The sequence below is a fragment of the Sceloporus occidentalis genome, unplaced genomic scaffold, assembly GCF_023333645.1.
Source record: "Sceloporus occidentalis isolate IW3139 unplaced genomic scaffold, rSceOcc1.0.p SCAF_9, whole genome shotgun sequence".
NCBI lineage: Eukaryota > Metazoa > Chordata > Lepidosauria > Squamata > Phrynosomatidae > Sceloporus > Sceloporus occidentalis.
Window position 1 is genome coordinate 4,864,586 of NW_028316989.1, and position 20,138 is coordinate 4,884,723.

Sequence of the window (20,138 nt, forward strand, 5' to 3'; positions counted from 1 at the left end):
GGAAATCCCTTGGTCTCAAAACCATATTCCAGGGAGTGCATTTTTAAAGCCAGCTTCATACTGTGTCAGCAGTCTCCAACCTGGAACTGTTTGGATGGCATGGACTCCAACTGCCATCATTTCCAGTGAGGAGTGATAGGAATTGCTATCATCCAGTGCTGCACATCCAGAAGGTGGCAGGCAGTACACAGCATATTTGTTCTTTCTTTCTGTAAGCTTCACTCCTGTCTCTGCTTTCTAGCCCTGATGGAGAGGAGCCTCAGCTTCAATCCGCCAGTCCAGGAATGATCTATTTGAAATCAATATTCCAGCTCTCTGTACATTAAAGCATCTTCCCCCTCTACTCCCCATCTTCCCCTCTTCTTGCACTGGGAGGAATAGCAGGCCCTTGACAAGAGCCACTTTGGCTAATTGGACTCCGGCCCTAAAAGCATCAAAGGACCAAGCCACATTTGAAACCTAATGGGAGGGGAAAGGTTAATGCATGATTAGTTGAGAAGCTCTCTCTCTCTCTCTTGGAAGAAAGGAGGGGGGATTAATTCTCCTTTCTTTCATGGGGAAGAAATTGCCTCCAGGAGCAAACGGCACTAAATTAAGTAAGGAGCAACCGGCGTCCAATACTTTTGCTTTATGTTTTTCAGCATATGCCTTTGTCCTTCCTGCAGTGCCCTTGGAAGAGCCCCTGATAGATTTACGGCTGCTGACTCAGCCTCCTGGCAGACCCTATTCCAGTTACATTGCCCTGCTCTGTATCCTATTCAGAGCATGCCAAACAGCCCAAGACCCATCCAAGAAGTACCTTGGATGGTAATAATGCAGTTTCCGCAGGGAGGGAGTAGGAGGAAGACAACGAAAGACAAAGAGGGATTATCTCCCCCCCCCATCCCATCTACAGAAGGAAAGGATATCAAATGGCTTTTGATTCATCACCACTGAACTGCATGCAGATCCATCCATCCTTGTGTGTAATGCATCAGGAAGACAACTCCTAGCCACTGACATATTAATGCACCGGCAAGAGAATGAGAAGAGGGAGGGAGCTGAAGTAATGCATCAATGCAGCACCAGGAGTAGGAAAGGGAAGAGTCCCAGAAGTGCAGGTTTGCAGGACAAGGCATTTTTGAGCCAATGGGCTCTCCTTCCATTGCAATAGAAAATAGAATTCTACACCTGGTCAGTTCAAATGTCATGGCAAGAAGAGACTGATTTTGCACTCTGTGGGACATTCTGCAGACTTTTAGATAAATAATAATAATAATAATAATAATGATAATAAATTTTATTTTTATCTTATCTCTCTGTGCAACACAACCGGGGTGGCTTACAAGATTAAAACATACATTCATATGTTGCGCAAAATAAAATAATATTCACAATCCACAAAAGAGTGATACATGTATTAGCCAACCAAAAATGCACAAAACACATAATGCAAGATTTTGAAGCTCCACTGGCTTCTAAATCAGGCAGAAGATGCTTAAAATAATACAGGAAGGAGAAAAAAGTGATAGTGTTGGAGCCACAAGCCTACGTTTTGTATAGCTGTCGCCTATGCTGTAGTTCAGTGGGTTTGGAGGGATCTCAATGCAGACAGAGGCCACACCTTTCTTGGAGACTGAGACAAAGGACAGTAAAATTTAAACTTTATTAGCAGCAGCAAAATGCAAAGTTTGTTTCTTATTTCAAGATACACTTGCCAAAAATAAAGAAAAAAGAGGTCACTAAAATACATTTATTGAGTTAATGATGATAACGTAGTGATATATATGTGCATAAGTAGTTGCATAGTCTATAGCTACAAGCCATGAAGTCAAAATGTTTTTGAAAGTCCTGACATGCCGCTTTGATTACAAAGGAAGGTTTCTACATAGTTTATTTCTACCACATCCACCTTCATCTTCCTTCCAGGATGCTTTGATCTTTATGGCTGTGCTCTATTGATTGTGCTGCAGGCGGAGAGCAGTCAGACAGCTGCGCTCCTTTTCCTGGTGTGTCAGACCACCCTCCTCTTACTGTATTAGGATGCTGATAAGGTGCCTCTGTGACCTGGCAGAGTCCATGCTGCTGACACACCATGCCATCAGTAAATTGCATTATCAGCACAGCTGAGACACGGTTTTTGCTGGTGAGCAAATTAGATGTTTTTGGTACTCATAGGTACTCAAAAAAGGCAACCAGGCTGCTTCGTTGAGTGTATTGTTGTCTAAGGTATAATTAAAAGCCCCCCAAAGGAGAAATAGGTTGATAGAAAACTAGAAAATAGTCACACACAAAAAGGGATGGATGAGACTTTTTCAGTTCATTGTCTGCAAGAATTTATGAAAAGTCAGAAAATCTCCAGCTCATTCTACCAGATTGAATACAATAGTCAAAGTTGTCTGTGACAATTTGTATGTATGGTTGTGAAAAGCTGGACAGCAGAGAAGGCTGAGAGGAAGAGAATCAGCTGATTTGAAATGAGATGATGGAGGAGAGGTCTAAGGAAAGCCTGGATTAGCAAAAAGACAAAGGAAAGGATATCAGAGCAAATCAAGCCCAAACTGCCCCAGAAGTCAGAATGACTAATATGAGACTGTCATGCTTTGGACACATCATGAGAAGACATGACATTAGAAAAGACAATAATGCTTCATAAGGCAAGAGGCAATGGGAATAGAGGAAGACCACATTACAGATGGAGGGACTCAAACAAGGAAGCTTCGGTCCTGAGTCTGCAAGACCTGAGCAAAGTTGTTGATGATACAGGGATTTGGAGGTAACTCATTCATAGTGTCACCATAAATTGAGGTCAACTTGACAACAGTCAACAAAAAAGATGGCAAAGGTGACCACTTCTTTATTATGAGAAGCTTCATTTTGGCTATATGGTGCCTATATGGCAATGAGGCAAACAGGTACAATATGACACTCTCCACACCTAGGAAATCTGTACCAATTGAATTGGTCCTTGCTTCGTTTCAATTTGTTCTGAAATAATTTACCAATTTAACTCAGTCCCTAGCTTTGTCAGCACTAGTCTGATCTAACTGGTGATGACTTTCCCAGGTTTAGACAGGAATATCTCCAATCCCTTTCTGAAATTTTTATTCAATGGAAAATGCTAAATGGATTGAATCTGGGACTATTTGAATGTAAACCATGTGTTCTATGACTGAAGCACACAGTCTTACTTTGGCAATTTAACCCATCCATTGGGCTACCTCCTAGTGGATTTACTTCCACAGTTTACATTGTTCATCTCTGAAATCAATCCCATTTTCTTTGGCAGGTTCTTGTCTTGCCCTCATGCAAAAGAAGGTGAATCTACAAACATGGCCTAGATCCTAAACTGGAAACATTATGCTCTACATACTTTGTGTTCTCCCAACCCTGATCTCTAAAATGAAAGAAGATTTATCATTAGAGGAGACCAAGGAGAGTGACCTTGTCAGGTCTATTTTTAGTGAAGAGACGGTGCCAAGTGAAGATGTAGGTTACTATAACATTTGAATCACCCAGTTCTTTGGAAAAGGGAAGGAGGAGGCGGAAATGGCTACACAAATTAAGACTTGCCAGCAGTCTTCTGGATCACAGCATTGTAATGAATGTGATCACCATTTGGAAATAATAGTAAAGATCAGTGTTTAATATTCAGGGAAGGATAGAGATGAACTACAGAGACCATGAGAGAATGCGTTGGGCGATAGAGACCCAGGGAATACTAGACTTGACTTTGATCATGTTTGGGTTTAAAACCAACAGAACTTGTCTCACTGCTTCAGTATTGACCTTAACTTGAACAGGATGAAAAGGAGCAGACAGCCATGGTTCACAAAACATTCACACTTACTTGGAAATGTTGGTAATGATTAGTGGGCATTTCTGACTGATTGATTTTGTGCATTGAAATCCAGAGGTTTACATAGAAACATAGCAGAAGGGAATAGTTCCCACTCACTGATGCCTCTGAATTGGGGAATCTGTTAAATTCAAATTTGCTCAATTTTTCATTTTTTGACTGTTATATTCATTATATTCTGTTGCTACACTGAATTGCAGTTCATTTCTCTTGGAGTCTTCGTGAAAAATAACATGTATTCTTATGCACATTTTTAAAAAGACGATACGTATTTTTGTATGCATTTTCTAATTTATGCAGAATTTTCCAAACATATGCCTTTTCCCAGGCACTTTCCTCCACTGAATTAGTTCTGTGCACCTCTCTCTAAAGCATGCACATTTTTGTACGCACTGTCTGCACGGTGTCCACTTTTTCAGTCGTACATGTTTTGATGTTTTTTAAAGCCCAGACCTTTATTACAGCATGAGTTACTCCACCGGGGTGACACCAACCCTAGTGATGCCACAGCTTTAGACTTTATATTAGACTTTAAACTCACATCAGCATCACTCGGCATGGCCAATGGGAAGATTATGGTTGTCCTGAACATCTAGAAGTCACAGATTCTCCATCTACTGCGGCTCTTCTTTGAGACAGTCTTCCACAAACCCCCAGATTTCACTTCCTAGCCAAGCTCAGAGAACTTGGGACAGCCACCCTTTGTGACAAATGTTTATTTATGGTATGCAAGGATAATGCTTAGGCAATTTCTTCCTATGTTGTCCCTGCCTGTTTGCTAGTCATTCGGCTGAATTATGCTCTCCTTTTAATTGTATCTCTCCTTTTTCCCCCCAACAGGTTCTGGTCTGAGAGTGATGAGAGTGTCTCTTGCCTTATTAATGAGGAGGTCCAAGGATGGGAGAGAAGGAGCTGCTTCAGCAATATTCACAGAGTGCTTTGAAGTCTTTCGAAGCATCCGAGGCTTGAAGAGGAAGAAAAATAGCTTACCAGACCAAAAATCATAATAGAAAAATTAGCACAAAAATGCAAGGTCAATCTGAGTATCATACTATATGCCACATCCTTTTTACTTAGGATTTCAGAGGAAAGTGATGCTCCATATCCTGCCTCCCTCAAGAGCCTCACAGGGAATGTTCATGCTCCAAATGACGATTTCCCAATTGAAACTTTTGGTAAAACTGATCGCTGCAGGCAGGCAATGAGATAGTGATAAGTTTTGAAATTCATATTCACTGCAGTGTGTACACCTTCTCCCTCTCTCTGTTGCTTTCTCTCTCTGGTCTAATCTGCACGGCAGAAATCGTGCAGTTTGATACTGCTTTAACAGCCATGGCTCAATGCTGTGGGGTTATGGGATTTGTAGTTTTGAAAGCGATGTAGCCTTCTCTGTCAGAAAATGCTGGTGCCACAACACACTACACATCTCAGAATTCCATAGGATGGTGCCATGGCAGTTAAAGCAGTTTCAAACTGCATTATTTCTGCACTGCAGATTAGTCCCCTCTCTCTTGCAAACATACACACAAGCAGCACTGCACTGCACAATTTACTAGAATCAGCATGACTTTCATCTTACGCATTGTTACTTACAACCAATCTTTGTTGAATTTAGGGATGATGATGATGATGATGATGATGATGATGATGATGATGATGATGATGATGATGATGATTGCAAAGCCTGAAATGAGTTAAGACTAGGTTATCTGAAATCCCACCTGCATCCATCTGAATGTAAAGATCAGGTATTCACATGCCTACTAGTAAAACAGAGTAAATGAGTTGGCACACACACACGCAACATAAAGCCCTTTACTGTGTTGGCTTCATCCTTGTGGAATAACTTGGCTCCCTTACAGAAAGAAGAAAGAGAAGAAATAAAGAGAGTTCTAGGAGCATGGGTCCAAAGCCCTTGCATTCCCATGGCATACTTGAGGAAGAGAGAGAAAAGTATATCACAGGAAATGTAAGTTCTAGAGAGCAGCTCAGATGGGGTCCATGGGGTTCCCATCTACCTGTAGTTTCTTCCTGTTGCTTCCCATCTATGATCAGAAGTAACAGGGTATTTTAAAAATTACTCAGCCTTGCACTTTTCCAGCTGCTGCATGGAACTGAGCTAGAGCTGAGCTGAGCACTTTGTAGGCTGCACATTTTTAATGCCTGCTGGGAAGAGTCCAGATCACAGAGAATTGCACCTGATCATGCACACTTCATTTTGGCCACAGCAGTTCTGCCATTAACCATAGTGCCACTGCTGGAATGCTATCCCTGAAACCTTCATCAGATTTGGATTCAGTGCCATATCAAAATAGAAATAAGTTCCCAATTTGTCAGCGTGTACTTTTTTTCCTTCTGGTCCATCGTTTTACCATAAGCTCCCACTCCGTCCCTGTACATCAATGAGGTACGTTTTCCATTTATAGCACAGTCTTCTTTGCCCAGAGATCGCTGAGAGTTTTTGGCTGGTTTCTCAATATTAGCTACTCCTTTGATTGCTACATTAACTTTTCATCTTCTGGGGTCGTTTCAAGAACTAATCACCAGAGGACAGTGATAGAATACCTAGCTCAGAAACCATCACTCAGAGGAGGAACCCAGCCTTACATGATTATAAGCATGATGGTTCACCATCTCCGCTTTCCCTGGGCTACTTTGCCCATATATTATCAGCTTTGAGAATAGCTCGGCCATACATACATAATAAACAGCGGCTCACGGGATTAGTTTGACCTTCCTGAGATTTTGAGGAGTCAGCAGGTCACATTAAACCAGCACCTCCGGCCCCATTGGTGGATGTCAAGATGAAATGCGATCTTGCGCTTTGTGGTATAGCAGAATATAAACAATCCTTTGAAATTACCAAATAACACTAGCTATTTTTATACTTTCCCGTCTCAACATTTCAAGACTACAGACATTTTGATTGGATTGTTAAAGGACAGTGTTCTGGAGTGGTTGCATTTGGTATGCATTTCCTGTTTTATGTCACTTCCAAATAATGCTATGCAAAATGTCCATCTTCGGCAAAATGCCTTAGTCAATGGAAGTACAGGGAGCTGGAACTGTGGACTCACATATTGGAGCAACAACGACCCTCCTAGACTGCATCTGCACTGCAGAAATAATGCAGTTTGACATTGTTTTTAATTGTCATGGCACAATGCTATGGAATTCTGGGAACTGTAGGAGGCATTCACACTCATTTATTTTTGTCCTGAGAAGATGCAGATAGCTGCACTGATGCATATCAGGTTTGTTGTTCTCATTTTGTTTGGAGTTCATGAATTTTAACCCCAGTGTTATTCACACATGCCATCGTTTCAGGTTAAAATGGAGCCACCTTCCTTTGAAGGAATGATACAGTGATTGAATAATTTGAAAGCCAATGATGCAGATAAAGGAGTGGTGAATTTGGGGAGACCATTTCTTCTTAGTCTTCTGTCTTAGATATATCTCATTAATTATTAACCTCATTAACCTTTCTTCCCATGACTTTGTCTTTCTAGAAACGATGTTCTTTTTGATAGATCTGCAAACACAGTTTGAGTTTTTCAGAGTCCTCCAGCCGTCATTAACCACCATTGCATCTATGCACCCATCCTTCAAACAGAGTATTGCAAGCAAGCCAAATGCACCAGTAAGGTTTCGTTTGATGCGTGGATTCAGCTAGATGTCCAAAAGGAAACAAATAGTTTTTACGATAATGGCAAGATCCCATGAATTTTTCAGGCTGCTTTATATGCTTCATTCATCAAAAGATGTCAGCTTTTTAAGACAACCCAGAGCTCATCTTACTGAGTCATTCCTTTGCAGAAACCTGGATGCAGAGCTCCAGAGGGTGCTTTGTTTGCTTCTCTTTGCACTTCCACAAAGAAGTGGGTCTCAAAATCTGTTTGAGCGGAGGAAGACTTTCTAAAGAATTTTCATTGCTTCAGCAAGGTCTCCAAGAAGATGTATCAAAGAAAGAGATTGAAGATTATATTTGGGCCATACTGGTTAAAACACCATTTCATAGGTGCATAGTTAGAAGGGGCCAACAGGATCAACCAGCTTTGTTTGGTTGTACTGTGGCTTGAGTGTTGGGCTATTACTCTGGAGACCAGGGTTCGAATCCCCACTCGGCCATGGAAACCCATTTGGTGACCTTACATCACACTCTCTCAGCCTCAGAGTATGGCAATGACAACCCCTCCTCTGAAGAAACTTGCCATGAAAACCCTGTGATGGATTCTCTTTATGGTCGCCATAAGTAAAAAAAAAGTGACTTGGAAGCATACAACAACAGCAAATATTCCTTTTTTAAAAAACCAAACCAAACTTAAGTTCTTCCATCCAGAATAAGAACTCATAAGAATCAAAATGAACTGGAGCCAAATCCTCAACCATTGTTGCCCATTATGATCTCTCCAATTACCTGGAATGAGGTTTAGCTCATTTGCATGGTTCAGATACCATGCTAATTGCTAATAGAAGGTTCTAGAAAGGTTGTAAATCTCTCTGAGAACAAAAAATATGAAATGAAAATATTTCACCTGCATCTTGCAACTAATTGTCTCTTGTACACTGGTAGAATTAAGCCCCTCTTGTGATCATTAAATGTATTTCTTGCGTCTGTAATGTGGTTTGGGGGTGGGATAGGGGCCTGTATAGAGATGATTATCAAACCTGGATGTAATTGCCTTGTGGCTTGAATGCATTTCAGCCTTAACTGAAGAGGGCCTTTGTAAGATTTCCCTTTTGTATTCCACAAGAGTGTTGATAATTAAAAGTAGATAAAATCACCAAGTATATGCAAATTGTTTCCCTACAGTCATTGCAGCCCTGATGGGGAATGGAGAGGTGGGGATGATTTAGGAAGCAAAGCAACAAGAATCCTTCCATTCTTAATAGCCAGACTCTACTCCTATACTGCCAGGTTTGATATACAACTCCCAGCAGTCTTCTTTCCCTCTGTGTGTGTGTGTGTGTGTGTGTGTGTGTGTGTTTGCTTTCTTTCTTGTATCTGTGTGCCTTCAAGTAAATTCTGGCTTATGGACACCCTACCATTGGGTTTTACTGGCACGATTTGTTCAGAGGGGGTTTGCTTTTGCCTTCCTCTGAGGCTGAGAGAGTGTCACCCAGTGGGTTTCCATGACTGAGCAGGGATTCAAACCCTGGTTTTCAGAGTCATAGTCCAACACTCAAGCCAGGACATTCAAAATAGGTCTCCTGAGCCTCTTTCTGTGCAATATGAAGCAGTATATAAATGAAGCTGTTTGTGTGGGGTTCTTTTTAATCTGTGGATACAAAGGGCTGGCTGTAGTTATGACTGACAAAGCTTTTCATAAAAGGCGTTGTTGTTGTTGTTGTTGTTGTTGTTGTTGTTGTATACAGCTCAGCCTACCCTTGCAGCCATTGTCAATGGTATTTTTTTTTCCTGACCATAGAATCTGGGAATTTCTCCCCCAACTATGTCTTCTGGTTCATCAGCAGATCACTATGTTTACATAAGGAGCTGAAAACTTCACCAACAAGTGATAACAATCCTGCCAGTTGCCAATGACAGAAAGACAGGCTGTGGATAGATTAGGCTCTTAATACATCTTTTACCTTCTATGAGATATTAAAGGAGCCCTGATGGCACAGTCATTAAATGCTGGTATTGCAGCCACAATGTTGTAAGTTTGATCCTAGAGGAGGGCTCCAAGGTCCACTCAGGCTTCCATCCTTTCGTAGGTTGCTAAAATGAATGTTCAGCTTGTACAGATTGTATACCACTTAGAGAGTGCTAGTTCATTGATAAGTGGTAGAGAAATGTTGGTATTACTACCTTCCATGGGATCAATCTCTGTGGAAAGGTATATGGACATATCCCAGGGTGACCCCACACTCAGTGCCTGACTTTGAGGAAAGTTCCCTCATTTGCAGGCATGGCTGATTTATAGATCGAGTCTCTCTGGAGCAGTAGGAATAATGGAGGTCCTCTTGGGACAAGATGGATGCTATGACTAGCCACTCGTGGCAATCTATCAGCAGAATTATTTGCCTCAGTCCTCCAACACCAGAAAGGTGAGTATCACTACCTTATGGACACTTTTACACAAGTAATTCAAAAGTTCCATCACCCAGGGCTTTCCACTCCTTGAACAAGAATTCAGTGGTTATGACAGGATCCCTTAGAAAACTCCCTCTCATTACAAAGAAGCTCTTTGAGATGCTGAGCGTTTGGCATTTGGAAGAGAACTTGTTAATAAGGACTTCTGGATCACAAGAGCTGAATGAGCCAAACGTTTACATTTAGCAGTTTTGCTCAGTGTGGCAGAAAGATAAGAGCTGTTTGAGAAAGGGACATCCATTCCTGCTATTGAATGAAGGAGACCCAGTGTTGAAACAGCTCAATTTATCAACAAAGAACACATGTCACATCCATTAGAGGATCTTGAAGGCTAACAAAAGACTGTGGTTTTTCCTACCCCAAAAAGCAGATCAGGGCTGTCTCCAATCTGCATAGCTGGAAACTGATACCCAGATTATTGAACTGGAAGAATCAAAGTGCTTTTTTCCCTGTCACCACGTTTGCTGCCATGGGATTGCTTTGGAAAGGCTCCACTAATATCCGTCGTCTCAAGAGGAGACAAGGGAAGAATTACAGTATATTGCTGGCAAAAAATATTCAATGTGCTTTCAGTTGGTTCCCAAGTACTCTCATCTCTGCAAGGCTAAGAGATATATACATGATCAACATTTTTGCTGTAATTGGGTACTCAATTTCTAAAAAGACAGTTTGTACAAACTGGGGAGAATCTGGTACCCTTCTTTTTCCTGGAATTTACATCCAAATTCTAAATGGATGATCAGTTCTATCACAGCATTCACCAATGTGCCTTCATATACTTGTAGAAAACTGACCTTTCTGGGAGATGCAGATATTATATAGAAACTGGTGCTAAAACATTCAGAGATTATCCAAACCTAGAGATATGAAGGCCCATCTGTCAGGAGGAGAGGGATTAAGAGCTTAAAAAAAGAGTTTTTAAAATACCAAAATAACAATGAAATTATTAAGGAAATGCATTTTTCATTTTACAAATAAAGAATTAGATGGGGAGGGAGTGCAATAATAATAATAATAATAATAATAATAATAATAATAATAATTTTTAAATTATTATTTAATGATTTAATATTTGAGTTTCTAAAACTATTGTATTAGATAACCTAACATGCAATCATTTTTTTTAGTCATACCATTTGTTCAGATGCTTTAAAACTGTGCCAGCTTCTCTCTCTCCTTCTTCTGCTTCCCCTCATTGTTGTGCTCTTATTTCAATTGCTGCAAAATAAGTTCAAAATGCAAATGTAATTTGTGCTAAATTAACTCAATATGGGAAAAGGAGAGGAAGGGATAGAAGATCTTGTCCTTCCCAGTAGGCTCTGGAAAAAGCAAACTGCTGCAGCCTCTCTTAACTTGCATGTTCTTCCTCATTAATCACCTTTGCCTTCTTGACCACACTCTGTTGTTATTTGGCCCCATGGATCCCAGTTGGCATATGTGAAATGTTGGAGGGTATGATGCAGGATGGAACCTATGGTCTCTAAGCCTCTGTCATCTTCATACTCCTGCCAAGAGTTGTTCTTTTTGCCCCAAGAGAAAGAGGGATTGAATTCTGCACAGTCATTGCTGAGTGTGGCAAAGAGTTAGTTGTCTCTCCACAGATCAATTAGACACATCCGGAGGAAAAGCAATTAGCCTAAATACAAATGAGATTTGAAGGAGGAAGTGTTTCCTTGCCTGGGACTTTCTTGAAGAAATGCTATATCTCTTACATGGATGTGCACTTCATTTCCCCCCTCTCTGACAAAGGTGAGTCAATAGGAAGGAGAAAGCCAAGTGCCCCAAGGATGAAGGGCAATGGTATCACTTTACTTTCTGAATAATAAATAGACCCAAGCAGAGCAGAATAGAAAAGCTTGGTGCCGAACGTTCAATTGATTCAGTAGCATAGGCAGTCAGATCTTGGAGGTGACAATATGAATAACAGACAGGGCTAGCCCAAGGCACCTTTCCCCGCAAAGTCAAATGTACTTTGCACCTAAGGTCAACCAATTTATTTTTCCACCCGATGCAAGATTCTTTTCCCCCCTATTTCCCTGGCAGCAAAAATAAATTTATTGTAAATTAATAACTGAGAATTATTGTCCTCATTAACTGCATTGCAGCTGCAGATCTGTAACTGCTATATATTTAGTAACACAAGGCAGTCACAAATGTGGAACTATTGCCCCAAATGTAAATGTCCCCCTAACCTACCTTACCATCCAGCAGCTTCATTGAGTGAAGGAAGTCTATTCAGTGGATGACTGGGATGCAAGAAAGATAACCTTTCCAACTCTCTCTTGTCTTCAAGTGTAGCTGCAAAAATGGAATTCATTATTGCAACCTTGCTTGCAAGTAGGAGAGGACTGGAAATATCATCCTCTTTGTGTCCAGATCAACAGCTGAACAGACTTCTTTAAAATGTAGTGTGTGCAGGCTGGGAACCAGAAAGGAGAAATGATCAACTGTCCAAGAGTGTCCTCATGAGGCTGGGGCATTATATTATTTGTTTTATATTTTGTGTGTTAAAATATGCAAAGACCTGTTGCAGAACATGTCAGTCTTCCTGGGCATTCCATCTCTGACCTCAGAAAAGTGGTCCTCGAACAACAACAACAACAACAACAACAACAAGAAAAGAAGACTGGAAAGAGCAACAGCTGAATTAGAATATATCCACAAACTCCATCATTGGACACAATGGCTTCCTGGCATACTACACATATTATAACACCCCAGTCTCTTATCCAGGTTATCATATGTCCTTTGTGGATGTATTTGTTTCCGGATGTCACTTTCCCTAATAATCATACGTTCATTTCCAAGTTCTGAGATGAGGCAAACATCAGAAAAAGGATAACTGTATTTGGGTCATCATAGTGGAGCAAGATATATATTTAATGTTGTTTCAATTAGAAATACAGACCATGCTGAATATTCTTCCTGTTTCATGGCCTGACTGCCCTGCCCTCCTCATGCTCCATGGGAGATTTGGGGAAGTGAACAGATCCTTTGCCCCTTTTCCTTTTTGCAACAAATTGTGGGTGGCCTTCCTTGCAGTCTTGTGCCACCAGAGGGCTCTTTGAGATATGTTTTACAAGGCAACACTTGCTTCGACAGCTGTTTGGTGGAATGCATTGCTGCAGTGCCAGATTTCTTCTTTCTGCTCAGTTCATTTTTGATGGCCTAATTCACATAGGAGCATAGCAAGCTACCTTACATTGTACCCTCCAACATTTCACAGATGAAAACTGTGACATGTGTGGCTCAGCAATGTGTGCAAAATGGCAAAAGTTATTAATGAGGGAGAATGCACAAAGTAGAAGTTACAGAAGCTTGCTTTTGCCTGAGCCTACAGGGAAGGGCAAGAGTCTTCCCCTTCCTCTCCTATCCGTCTTGAATTAATTGAAAGCAAACTATTTAAACGACTTTCCCACTGTGAACACAGTTTGCAGAGATTGTAGTAAACTGAGAACAAAGGGAGAAAAGGGGAGGAGGAGGGAGAAACTGTGACATTTTAAAGGAAGATGGAAAAATGGGATGGCATAGGATTAATTGGGAATGCCCCTGCCAAGTTGGACAGTTGAAGGGTATTTTACATTGAATCAGACTATTGGTATTGGGGAGAGGGGATGCATTTTTGAAGAAAAGCAACACAACACACTCTTCCTGCTTTGAAGCACATAGAGGCCAGCCTTTATGGCTGGGGGAGAAGGAAGGTGAGGCTGTTGAAAAGGCCCTACAGCCATCTCTGTGCATTCCCCTTTATAATGCAATTCCTGCTAGGCTTCTCCATATGTTTTGTCCTTGCTGTGTTGGGGGCTTCAAGGCTCAAAAGGTGGTGTTGTGGGGGATAGCATAAGGAGACGTAGATATAGAGACATGACTACATTTCCATAGTTACATCTACCAATGTAGGCTCACAGCCAGGATGTTTTCTTGAATTATTCACTTTGCTGAGTGCTGGGTTTCACAACACTGCTGAAAATGAACTAAGAGAACCTGCAAATAGTGATCCGTCTTGAATCCTCCTGAGATCCCAAACCAGCTACAGAGCAGGAATTCTCTGCTTCTTGGCAGGGCATTTCTGGTAGTAGTACTTAGAATGTTGCCAAACTAATGAATCATGCAGAAGCAGTTTCCTGACAGTGGCATAAAACATCCTGAGAGAAAATCCACCTCCGAATTCAATGCTTCTGAAGTTATCTGAAGTTGTGGACCTGCAATCCCCCTCCCCATGTGCCAGTACCATAGTTGTGCCCACTGGAGACAACTTTCTTTCTTTCCCTGAAACTTATGGCTTCTGGAGTGGTTCTGATCTACACCCCATCACTTTGAATTAAACAATGAAGCTATGCACATTGGGAGGTCATGCCAGGGATCACCTTCGATGCCTCCAGGTTCCCAAAGTCTCATTTGCAAGAGGCATTTGCAAAGGCAAAACCTTAAAAATAACAACCAAGACTCTTGGTCTGGAGATCAAGCCAAAAAATGCCTACATATCACAGGAGTTTTTGTACTATTAGGGCTGTCCGTGATGCTTTAACAGAAAGCTAATCTATGTGTAATAGGAAACACATTGTGTGCACTCTCTATCTTGGGTTCTCCCAAGTCCAATGTGGCTTGGGACCATGGCAGGTGGATTGGGAAAGTTTAAAGCTTCCCGCTTTCCTGTCCATTTTGTCTTCATAAATTCACCCTGGCATTGAGAGAGGCGATAAAAGAGGGGGAAATCTACAGCGCTATATAAATAAAGCATAATAATAATAATAATAATAATAATAATAATAATAATAATAATAGTGTGCTAATAAAGGTTTTTCCTTTTCTTTTTAAACTCTAACAGGGGAGAAATTAATATGAAAAGGATGTACTGATAATGTTAATGCTTCACTTACCCATGTGAGAGAGGTCCTCATCCAGATTTAGAATGTCCTTTAGAATAAGAAAGTGTTTGGGATTCAGATTCAGACTGTAAGGTACAATGTAGTTTGTTCCAAAGACTTGTGCTCTCATTACCATGTTTCAGATATAAGAAAGCTTAAGCACTTACATGGGGTAATGGAGGGCAAAAAGAAGATCTAGATCTACGGGTAGATTTGCAGGTGATTTGCAGCAGACTGGCAAGGCTGCCTAGCTCCTGGATGTTTAAAAATAGCAGGAGCAAAATTCTTCTCCCACAACCCCACCCCACTGCCCTAAATTGTGCAGCCGAAATGAAGTTGGTGAAATCTCCCAGCAGCTAAGGCTGCTGCCACACTGCAGAATTATACTCATATATAAGTCTAGAAATTCCCTACCTTTTCCTCCCACAGACAACAGTCCATGATTTGAAGTGTAATCGGCCAATGGCTATCAAACACAAATCAACCACAGACCACAGTCGATAGCCCCAAAGTGCTCATCATGTTAGCTTCCAAAATAGGACATGGTTCAATGGTGGCCCATATCTTGAAGTTGCATGTGTCATATATGTTATAAATGGTTGCCATGTCATCTTGAAAGTGCCATCAGCTATTTGGCAAAGATGAATTTGTGCGTCAGTTTCCCTAATAATCTGAAGGTCCAAACTCTGTCTAACTAGCAACAAAAGGACCAACATTGTGAGCGCTTCCATATCCTTGATCTCTCTATCCTTGCTGCGTATAGCCATAATGTGAGATCCACAGCCCAGGCCTTTCCCATCATCTTCTACCTGAACCTCTTAACTGGAGAAGCTAGGGATTGAAGCTAGGATCTTCTATATCCCAAGCATCTGTTCTCCCAGTGAGCCTGGTCCCTACACCAAGGAATCTAACAGAGAGTCTAAGCCCCATCCCTTTCTAGTAGGATTTATCCATTATTATTTATTGAAAGCCTGTTTTATTGCCCCGCTACTTAGTCCACTAGGCTTGCAGAGCAGCTTGCACATATCAGTAGTGAGCAAGGCCTTGCTTTCAGGCTTAAAAGCTGAAAAATGTGATTATTATTGTTGTTGCTGTATATGTTTAAGTCATTTTTAACTTGTGCCAGCCCTAAGAAATCGTATCATGGCATTTTTGGCACATTTTTTTTTTCATAAAGAGGTTGTCATTGCCACCCTCTGAGGCTGAGAGAGTATGACTTACTTGAGGTCACCCAGTGAGTTTGAATGGATGAGCTGGAATTCTAACCTTGGTGTCCTGAGTCACAATCCAATGCACAAACCATTGCTGGATGTGATACAGATGAAAAAAGAGATGCACAGGAAAGGGAAGCGGAAAAAAATCAGGCTGAGACAGCAATTCTTACAGTTTTTATTATGATCAGCAGAGAGCCCAAGGCAACTGGTTGTTCAAAAGAGGCAAAGGAATAGCCCTGGCTTGTCATAATATATTTTATGACCAATCCAGTGCAAATATACTGAGATGGAATGAGCAGAGCTTGGGAAAAAAAATACTGTTTTGAACAACACCTTCTAGAATCCTCCAGATAGTATGGCAGTGACTGGGGTATTCTGGGACATGTAGTCCCAAAAGTATTTGTGATACCCTGGGAATAATCTTAGCTCGGTGAAGGCAACTTACCTGTTTGATGTTTTCAAATATCTGAAGGGCTGTCACTCAGACTAGTGGTTATCCAATATAGAGGACTCTCAAGTTTTCACTCAATGTTCCAGGGACCAAAACTATATATGAGCCCATTGGCTACAACTCGTTCTTTCTTTCCTGGAAATGCCCTGTGGACAGTAGATGAAAGTTCGCAGACTGTCACCGGTCCAGTGACCACTACTTTGAGTAGCAGTGATGTAGAAGATGGATACGTCTATTGTTGCTCGATAGGGTGAGATTAGAAGGCATGAAAGCAAATTGAAAGGCAATGTGGGCTAAGACCACCTAGCCATTGAACTAGCTTGCCCATTAACAGTGAACTGAAAATGTAAGGCCTATCCAGATATAGTCATTTTCAGCAATTTGTGTCTCACTGCCGTGACTCAATGCTATGGAATTTTGGGAATTGTAGTTTTGGCTTATGGACTGGTGTTAAAAGTGTTAAAAGGCTTTCAGGTCATCCATCTATGAAATGACTTAACAGGAAGGAAGGAAGGAAGGAAGGAAGGAAGGAAGGAAGGAAGGAAGGTAGGTAGGTAGGTGATGGTGAAATCGAACTATAGCTTGCTGCATTTTTCACCATAGCATTTAAGTTCTGCCTTCCTTTATTAAGTATATTATTCCCTTTTCTTTCTCAGAGTGAAACTGTCATCCTTGCGAGGAACAACCAGTCCATTTTTATTTCTTGGTAACCCTTCAGCTAAACAAAAATGTTTAGCCATAACCTTAAACCAATCTGACCCACAACTTTCTTGTTCCTTGTCCTCCTCACCTTGTTATTTTTAAAGAAACCAATAGCCTTCTTCAGCACAGAGCTGTTGGATTCAAGCCCATTTCAGATGGGTACCACAAGCACGCTTAACCAGAAGCTCCACTGAAAGCCAGGATACTTACTTCCAAAAACAGAGGGGTTAGTAGACACATTATAGAAATCCTGCCTTGCCTTAAATAGGGCTAGACAGTCATAAATCCAAACACTTTGATCTGACAGGATTGCAAGACTGTCCAATGCAGGCTTAGTTAAATATAGGTCCCGATGACACTGGTTTGCAGAGGTCCCAACCCAAAATATGCATGTATAATCAGTTCCATTGAATTTAACAAGAATAGGTGACAACATAGAACATAGATATCATGAGGCTTAATATTATCTGTTTTGCAAGAAATCCCCCCTGCCCCCGTTCATTACATTATTTATTGTAGAACCAACATAGTTATATTTTTTGAAGCTGGCAAAGATAATTTTGTGAAGTCAAAGGCTTTCATGGCTGGCATCCATAGTTTCTTTCCCTCTGCCTCCTCACCTTCCTAGCTTGTCAAGAAGGAGAAGTGAGATGGACCTAGCAAAAGGAAATGGAAATGGTCTGGAGATGAAAATGCTTTAGTAGGATATACAAGGGTGAAGGCTGTGGTCAAGATGACTCCTTCTGGTCACATATGACTGGAGGAAGGTGACACGGTAGATCGAACAGCCTGCTGTCTGTGCAAATGCAACTCAGCAAATGTCCCAGAGACGCCAGCCCTTGTTCCCACCCCCATTTTCTCCACTGACTGCAGTGCTGCAGTTCTATGACAACACCATATTAATGAGCCAGCGGCAGCATGGCCTGCCTTGTGGCTTGCAAAGTTTGTCCTTCCAACTTCGAGGGCCGGTTCTGACAATGCCACTATGGGAAGCAAAGCATTTGGGGCTGAAGAGCAAAGCAAGAGCTGGAATGCACAGTAGTGTAGACCAAAAACTGCAAAATCCATCTGCAGTTTTGAAGACCCCCTTCCATAGAGAGTTGTGGAGACTTTGCAAAACCATGCACAAAAGCATATAAATGGGTGTGCCTGAAAATGCAGCATTGCTCAGCCTATATAGGACGAGCAAGGTTGCATTTTCAGGCACATTTACTCAAGAATGAGTCATGTGAATGCAAAATGAGTAAATAAGGTCTATCTGTCTGTCTTCCAATAGACTGTCGGAGTGGAATGCACTGTGTACTGTATTCAAATTCATTTGAATTGTCGCATTCGTTTTTAAACTTTGCATTTTTAATGTTCCATACTGTTTTAACTTAGACTGTTTTAAAGTTGTTAGGCACCTTGAGAACTTATATCAAGAGGAAGGGGGGATATAAATAAATGTAATAATAATAATAATAATAATAATAATAATAATAATATACTTATAGGCTTTTTCCTAGTAAATGATTTCTCAAGTGTTTAACACTATCCCACTCATGTTCTATCAAATGCAACTTTTTTCCTGGCCTGTGGCTGAAATGAAGTGTCAACCGACCAATTAAATGCAACTAGTATCCAAAACTGCTGTTGCAAATGACACCGATCCATTAGCAAATTTACTCCAGAGTAGTCCCACAGCCAGTGGCCTGGCTTTAAAATTGAATGGTGTAAGGACTGATATATTTCTCCTCCCCTCCTTTAAACTGACATGGTATGCAGACCAACCCTATCAACGTTGGCTGCCAAGTAAAACGCTCTTTAATTCACCCTCAACTAGCAATATATAAGACGCAAACCTTCTTAAAACTCGGTTTCTGTTTTAAAAATATCCAGGTAATGGAGAAGGCGCATAATGGCTCGCCGTGGGTGGATAATAGCTACATGTATAGAGAGATGGAGCTGGAGAGGGAGGAAATGTGATCAAGAGGGTGGCCTCATGTGGCTTAAAATAGGCTCCTTTCTGCAAAGAGAAAATCCCCATAAAGCCAAAAGGTACCTCTGGAACCTGAGTGGCTTCCTCCCTTCCCAGACCAATGGTCATTGTGGGCAATCTGGGCCACCCCATCCATCCCCAGCCTGACCTTTCAATGTCAAACCCTTGCCAGGTATTTGAGGCTCACACAAAGACAGAGTCTCTGTGTTGGAAGCAGCAGTTCGTTTTTTGCAGGGAAGCCAGACTCATGGAAAGGCTGCTGTGTCTTCTGATCTTCTGCAATGCAGATGGGAGACTCATCCCCCCCCCCATTATTTCCAAACCCCTGCAGATCAGATCCTGGAGTATGTCTGGTCCCTGTAAAGATGGACATTTAGACAAGCACAGAGCCAGCATGATGGCTAAAAGGGTCGCCCTGCTTCTCCCTGGCTGCCTGCTTGCTTTGCTAAGGCTTGCGGCGCTGACCTTGGTGCTGAAACCGCCATGACACAATTGCAAGCGTGCCTTACCTGCATCATCCCGTGCAAACCCAAACCCAATGCAAAGGCTCTCTCTCCCCAGGACTGCTCTGGAAGCCAATCCGACTCACTCCAAGACCAGGGTTGGGGGGAGAAGAGAGGCGATTTGCCCCCTCAGCTCCCCTCTTTGCTGCTCCGCCTTGGCGGCTTCTCTTGGAAAGGGAGGGGAGGGGAAAGGCAGAGAGAGAAGGGGGGATCAGGAAAGGCATACAAATGGGTAGAAAAAGGGGGGCTTGCTTCAAAGACTAGGTACGAAAGACGGACTTGTTAGCATGGTTGCAATTCTGGCCACTTAAGCTGCATCCGCACTGCAGGAATAATGTGGTTCGACCCCGCTTTCACTGCTGCAAAGGATCCTGGGATTTGTGGTTGGTTGTGGCACCAGGGTTCCCTGGCAGAGAAGGCTGAAACACTCACCGAACTACAAATCCCAGCATGCCCTGACAGGGAAAGAGGTGCCCAACTGCCTTCA

At 41.8% G+C, this 20,138-nt stretch overlaps 1 long non-coding RNA gene across 1 annotated transcript; it reads right to left on the bottom strand.

Moving 5' to 3' along the window:
- Window positions 1–1,379: 1,379 nt before the first annotated feature.
- Window positions 1,380–19,879, bottom strand: LOC149306781 (uncharacterized). The gene is made up of 3 exons (XR_016282380.1): window positions 19,658–19,879; window positions 11,069–11,153; window positions 1,380–1,615 (listed from the first exon to the last, which is right to left on the bottom strand). It is a non-coding gene; the product is annotated as an uncharacterized LOC149306781 (long non-coding RNA).
- Window positions 19,880–20,138: the final 259 nt, after the last annotated feature.